This window comes from Rhipicephalus sanguineus, chromosome 4 (assembly GCF_013339695.2).
Source record: "Rhipicephalus sanguineus isolate Rsan-2018 chromosome 4, BIME_Rsan_1.4, whole genome shotgun sequence".
NCBI lineage: Eukaryota > Metazoa > Arthropoda > Arachnida > Ixodida > Ixodidae > Rhipicephalus > Rhipicephalus sanguineus.
In genome coordinates this window covers 203,292,812-203,299,537 of record NC_051179.1, presented here as the reverse complement: position 1 = coordinate 203,299,537, position 6,726 = coordinate 203,292,812, and the positions used below count along the sequence as shown (strand labels likewise).

The 6,726-nt window shown below is 43.8% G+C and overlaps 1 long non-coding RNA gene across 1 annotated transcript; it reads right to left on the bottom strand.

Annotated features, from left to right (window-relative positions):
* Positions 1-708: 708 nt before the first annotated feature.
* LOC125758180 (uncharacterized) lies at positions 709-5,123 on the bottom strand. Its single transcript, XR_007415936.1, has 2 exons — positions 5,018-5,123; positions 709-873 (listed from the first exon to the last, which is right to left on the bottom strand). It is a non-coding gene; the product is annotated as an uncharacterized LOC125758180 (long non-coding RNA).
* Positions 5,124-6,726: the final 1,603 nt, after the last annotated feature.

Below are 6,726 nucleotides of genomic sequence, written 5' to 3'. Positions count from 1 at the left end.
GTCCCTCTTACGATCCTCATAGGCATTCAGACACTCTGATTCATGCTCTGACATTCATGCTCTGACACTCTGATTCACACTCTGATTCATTCAGAGCGGCCACCCCGACATTGCAAAACAGGAATTCCTTATAGCCAGGCTCACCGTTTTAAACGATTATGCTCTGACCGTACAGATGTTATTGAGAATTGTAACAGGCTCAAAAGTTCCCTAGTTAAAACAAAATACCCGGAAAAAATAATTAACGATGCCATAGCCCGAGCCGACCTGCTTAACCGCGCTGACATTCTTAAAGGCAGTGAAGGGAACGACAGTTCTGGCCAAACGAATCTTGTTCTAACATTTTCATCATCAGCTCCAAAGGTTTCTGCTATATTAAAACGGCACCACAACATCCTAACACAAAGTGATCATCTTAAAAAAATCTTTCCTGAACCACCTCGTGTTGTTTACCGACGGTCAAAGAACCTTCGCGACATGTTAACGTCATCGAAAATTGGTGCCCCTAAAGATAGTGGCTGCGCCCCTTGCCACAAACCACGGCGCAAAGTGTGTTTGCACATGCAAACCACACACAATGCCGCAAGCACGTCTTCCGAGTTTAGTATAAAGATTCGTGGCAAGTTCGATTGCGACACCTACAATGTCGTGTACATGTTGGAATGTAGTGCCTGTTCAAAACAATATATTGATCAGACGGAAACTCCATTCAGAATACGCTTTAATAACCACAAATCGCATGTACATACTTTCCCTCATCTACCGTTATCACGACATGTTCGCATGCCAGGCCACTCTTTCGACCAAATGAAAGCAACCATTCTTGAATCTGGTTTTCGCTCAAATCATGACCGCGAGCTCCGGGAATCATACCTGATATTCAAGTTTAACACTCTAACGGATGGTATCAATGAGGATGCAGGCACACTGACATGTCTTCCTTCCGCGTGATTTATCTTGTTCAACAGCAACAAGTGTGCTTCGTTTGCACAACCCAGTATGATGACAGTGGCATTTGTCTTCCAAAAAGTGCGTTCTACTGAGAATGTAGAACGTGAAAAAGCAAGAAGTTTTGTAATCCTGCTCAATGTCACCGCTGTATTTCCGTCATTATTACTTTCACTGTTTCAGGCATTTTACTGTTACTACTTTTTTTTGTCAGTTTTGTCATCTTGAACGCGTATCTTTCACGAACCGACTGTCATTGCTGTCTTTGTATGAAAACGCTTATGGCTATTCCTATCGTTGCCGCTATGTACTTACACATGTATCCCGTTAAGCCACCTCACTTGCCAATGACTGACACATGGTGATATCACACAATGCTGTATTTTTGATCAGTGAAAAATTTCTTTGTACTGATATAAGATTGCCTGTTTATTATACTAGAACACGTGTTTGGGGGCCCCCAATCTTTGGCATATATATAATTGCGGGATTTTTTATGCCCTGTATTCCTAGACGAAGGCCGGTCCCACGGCCGAAACGTCGAAATAAACTGTGCTCCGTACGTCGTGTCTCAAATACCTTCCTACAGTACCAGGGCCTGCGTGATACTTCCCATAACCCTTTTACTTACCCGCAATGGCCCTTGTCACGACTACGTCGAAGCACATATTTTTAAAGTACCCCCAAGAAGAAGTTTCCACGGTCGTCATCGGCGATTCTCAGTCCAAGTACGTCCATCAGCATTTCGACCCATGTTCGAGAGGGACCCCCGCCTTCATCTCTCAAGTGGGTGCGTACATCACCGACGTGCGGTCTTTACTTGACGTTGTGCCAGAAACTGCAACCGCCCTCGCTCTCCACATCGGTACGAACGACATTGCTTCAACAAATGGTGCTGTAGCATTCGGAAGATACCGATCCCTGCTTGAACACGTCATGAACACCAAACCTCATATTTCCAGGTTTTACGCTACACTCGTTCTTCCGCACTGCCGTAATCGTCGTAATGGCAACTGAAACCTTGCCTTTGTTCATCGGTGCAACATGGAAGCCACGTACTTCAACCGACTGCTATGCAACTACTGCAGACATTCCAAAAAAAGTGTTTTTCATAGACCATGGTCTCCAATGTCTGCCCCTCACCCGTGTGCTGGCAGCTGACGGTCTTCACGTAAGCTTCGAAGGTGTTGCCATCATTGCCAGCCACATTCGCGAACTCTGTTGGAAACGTTTCCACGGAGCTACTTCATCATGGCGTGACTGCGCGCCGTGCGAACCCCCACAATGCGCCACGCAGACCCCTTCCGGTGGGCGCCAACATGTGCTGCACACAATTCCGCTTCTTCAAACCAAGGTGCAACCCGGCTAGATCGGACTGAGCCTCCCGCCGCCGTGGGTCATCGCTACCCTACCCGCCGAAACGCCGGTCGAGGGAGCGCCACTGACTGACGACAGGCGCCAGCGGTTGGTGGCAATGTTTTAAGTCTTCCTTCGCGAGAGTTTTTAGAAGCTAGGAAGATTGTTGAGGAAAAAGTTCCTTCCGAACTGCATGTATCCTCACTTACGAGATACTTAAATGCTTCTGTAGTCCCGAAAGGTATACAGATAAGGTTTAAACCAGCTACATCCGAACTTTCGTCCTCCAACAAAGCGAAATGGCAAGAAGTATTAAATAAAGCTTCCCTAGATCTAATACCTATAATCATTGACCATTATAAGTCTTGTACGCAGAACCTTCAGTACACAGAAACTCGACTGTTAAGTAGGCTAGGGCAGCATGAATCAGAGTGTCTGAATGCCTATGAGGATCGTAAGAGGGACACGTTTAGCAAGACCAAGGAGAAGAAGTTTTTACGCGATGGCCTACATACGCATGAGCCCGCCGTTGACGCGACCAGACGTGCCGCAAGACATTCGAAAGATTTGAAAGACCAGTCCCCTCAAGTTGATAGTGTTGATAGTGTTGTAAACCTTTCAAAAATAGTCCTTTCCAACGCACAGGTGGGTGCTCTGTCGAAGGGTCTCAACTTTTGCCCCGCGTCGGGTGGCTTCAATGAGTTTCAACTCTTTAAAGATTTACATAATTTTTCCCGCAACTTGCGCCTCAGAGAATACTATCATGACCGCCGAAGCCCGAACGAAACCCGACCAGCACTACCGACGTGTAAACAATGGACACCACTGCCACATCGCGACAAATGTCTAGACATTTACATAAACGCTGTACAACGCGACATTTTAGATGCCTATAAGAAAGCGGTGCCTTACAGCCGCAATCTGTCCAAAGAACAGAGGGTCGCTCTCGAACAACTGTCGACAAATCATGACATCATCATAAAACCAGCCGATAAAGAGGGGGCTATTGTCATTCTTGACACTGTTGATTATATTAACGAGGCCGACAGGCAACTTTCAGACGCCACCTTTTACAAGGCTTTGCCTTCCGATCCGACCAGCGAATTTAAATCTAAGCTTAAGGACGCACTTACGTCACTACTAGAACTTGGTAAATTGGATGAAAAGACAGTCCGCTCTTTGTTACCACTCAGTCCCGTAGCGGGAAGATTTTACATGTTTCCTTAAATTCACAAGCAGAATAATCCTGGCCGCCCCATCATTTCTGGAATTGGCACAGTCACCGAAAACTTATCCCGTTACGTTGACTTCCTCATTAACAAGATTCCAGCCACATTTCCGTCATTCATCAGAGACACCAACCATTTTCTTCAAGAAATTGTTGATCTTCATGTTCCATCTGGTTCAATGCTAGTAACTCTGGACGTAGCATCACTATACACTAACATACCGCATAAAGATGGTATTTCTGCAGTTATAAAGGCCTATGAAAGTTCCACTTTTGATAAACATATCGACGAAGAAGCACTTGCTACTCTTCTGAAGCTTATCCTTGAATTAAACAATTTTGAATTCAACAACATTCACTACGTACAAGCTAATGGTACCTCTATGGGTACGAAGGTAGGCCCTAACTACGCTAATATTTTCATGGGCGTTCTGGAAGGCGAATTTTTAAGTAAAACCACGTTTCGACCTTTTTACTATAGGCGCTTTATTGATGATACTTTTCTTATCTGGACGCATGACGAAGCAAGCCTGCTCGGTTTCATTCAGGAGTTTAATAATTTCCACCCGTCTATTAAGTTTTCCCACCATTTTTCGCGCACTTCTGTAAATTTCCTCGACGTAACAGTCACTATTTCCGAAGGGCAACTTGCCACAAAGCTGTTCCGCAAGCACACTGACCGGCATCAATTTCTGCATTTTCAGAGCGGCCACCCCCGACATTGCAAAACAGGGATTCCTTATAGCCAGGCTCACCGTTTTAAACGATTACGCTCTGACCGTACAGATTTCATTGAGAATTGTAACAGGCTCAAAAGTTCCCTAGTTAAAAGAAAATACCCGGAAAAAATAATTGACGATGCCATAGCCCGAGCCGACCTGCTTAACCGCGCTGACATTCTTAAAGGCAGTGAAGGGAACGACAGTTCTGGCCAAACGAATCTTGTTCTAACATTTTCATCATCAGCTCCAAAGGTTTCGGCTATATTAAAACGGCACCACAACATCCTAACACAAAGTCATCATCTTAAAAAAATCTTTCCTGAGCCACCTCGTGTTGTTTACCGACGGTCAAAGAACCTTCGCGACATGTTAACGTCATCGAAAATTGGTGCCCCTAATGATAGTGGCTGCGCCCCTTGCCACAAACCACGGTGCAAAGTGTGTTTGCACATGCAAACCACACACAATGCCGCAAGCACGTCTTCCGACTTTAGTATAAAGATTCGTGGCAAGTTTGACTGCGACACCTACAATGTCGTGTACATGTTGGAATGTAGTGCCTGTTCAAAACAATATATTGGTCAGACGGAAACTCCATTCAGAATACGCTTTTAATAACCACAAATCGCATGTAAATACTTTCCCGCATCTACCGTTATCACGACATGTTCGCATGCCAGGCCACTCTTTCGACCAAATGAAAGCAGCCATTCTTGAATCTGGTTTTCGCTTAAATCATGACCGCGAGCTCCGGGAATCATACCTGATATTCAAGTTTAACACTCTAGCGGATGGTATCAATGAGGATGCAGGCACACTGACATGTCTTCCTTCCGCGTGATTTATCTTGTTCAACAGCAACAAGTGTGCTTCGTTTGCACAACCCAGTATGTTGACAGTGGCATTTGTCTTCCAAAAAGTGCGTTCTACTGAGAATGTAGAACGTGAAAAAGCAAGAAGTTTTGTAATCCTGCTCAATGTCACCGCTGTATTTCCGTCATTATTACTTTCACTGTTTCAGGTATTTTACTGTTACTACTTTCTTTTTGTCAGTTTTGTCATCTTGAACGCGTATCTTTCACGAACCGACTGTCATTGCTGTCTTTGTATGAAAACGCTTATGGCTATTCCTATCGTTGCCGCTATGTACTTACACATGTATCCCGTTAAGCCACCTCACTTGCCAATGACTGACACATGGTGATATCACACAGTGCTGTATTTTTGATCAGTGAAAAATTTCTTTGTACTGATATAAGATTGCCTGTTTATTATACTAGAACACGTGTTTGGGGGCCCCCAATCTTTGGCATATATATAATTGCGCGATTTTTTATGCCCTGTATTCCTAGACGAAGGCCGGTCCCACGGCCGAAACGTCGAAATAAACTGTGCTCCGTACGTCGTGTCTCAAATACCTATATATATATATATATATATATATATATATATATATATATATATATATATATATATATATATATATATATATATAACGCACAAAAAAATTCGCCAGATCCCACGCACTGTGGGAATCGATGTAATGCGAAGTAGCCAGTCGTAGTCGGCTAGATAGATAGATAGATAGATAGATAGAAAGATAGATAGATAGATAGATAGATAGATAGATAGATAGATAGATAGATAGATAGATAGATAGATAGATAGATAGATAGATAGATAGATAGATAGATAGATAGATAGATAGATACGCTCAGAGTCGCAGAAGTTCGCTAAGAAATTCGTCGCATTTAAAAATGAAGCACAAGAAAGAAATGCTGAAGCACCCGACCGGGGATTCGAACCATCGACCGCTCGCTTCCCAGCCTGCTGCATTAATTAGACAATTGAACCATGTCCCATGCATGTGCCGGCGAAAAAATCACAGCATATCCACGGAGTGAATGATGATGAGTGGGCGAAGCTACGGAGGTTCATCGGTAAACCGTGAATTCTGCCCAGTACATCATCACCGACGTGAGATCGGGCGCGTTTATACTAAAGGTTCGATGAGTTATGACGACTTCCAGCTCACTTTAATTTTACATGTACGCTGTGAATTTTCATTGTTTACAAAACCATTGCTTTAGAAAACATCTGGCGTCTTTCGTTAAGCAGCTGGCGTGTTTTCGTTTTGCTTTAGAAACATCTGGCGTTCTTTCGTTTTGCTTTTACAAAACATCTGGCGTCTTTCGTTGGTTTATTTCATCAATCAACGGCGTTTTGAACAAAATTTTTATTGTTTAATCACGCACAGGAGAAATCTCACCAGGCACTACCTTGGAGGTAAACAATGGCTGCTAATGGGAATGAGAGACAGAAGAAGTCGGCTTTTAGCTAACACTTACACTTCTACTTCTACTAACGTTTCCTACTGGAACATGCCAATGGCTGCTAATGGGGAATGAGAGACAGAAGAATGCGGCTTTTAGTTAACGCGCACGCTGGGAATTTTTTTTGTTCAACAACGCA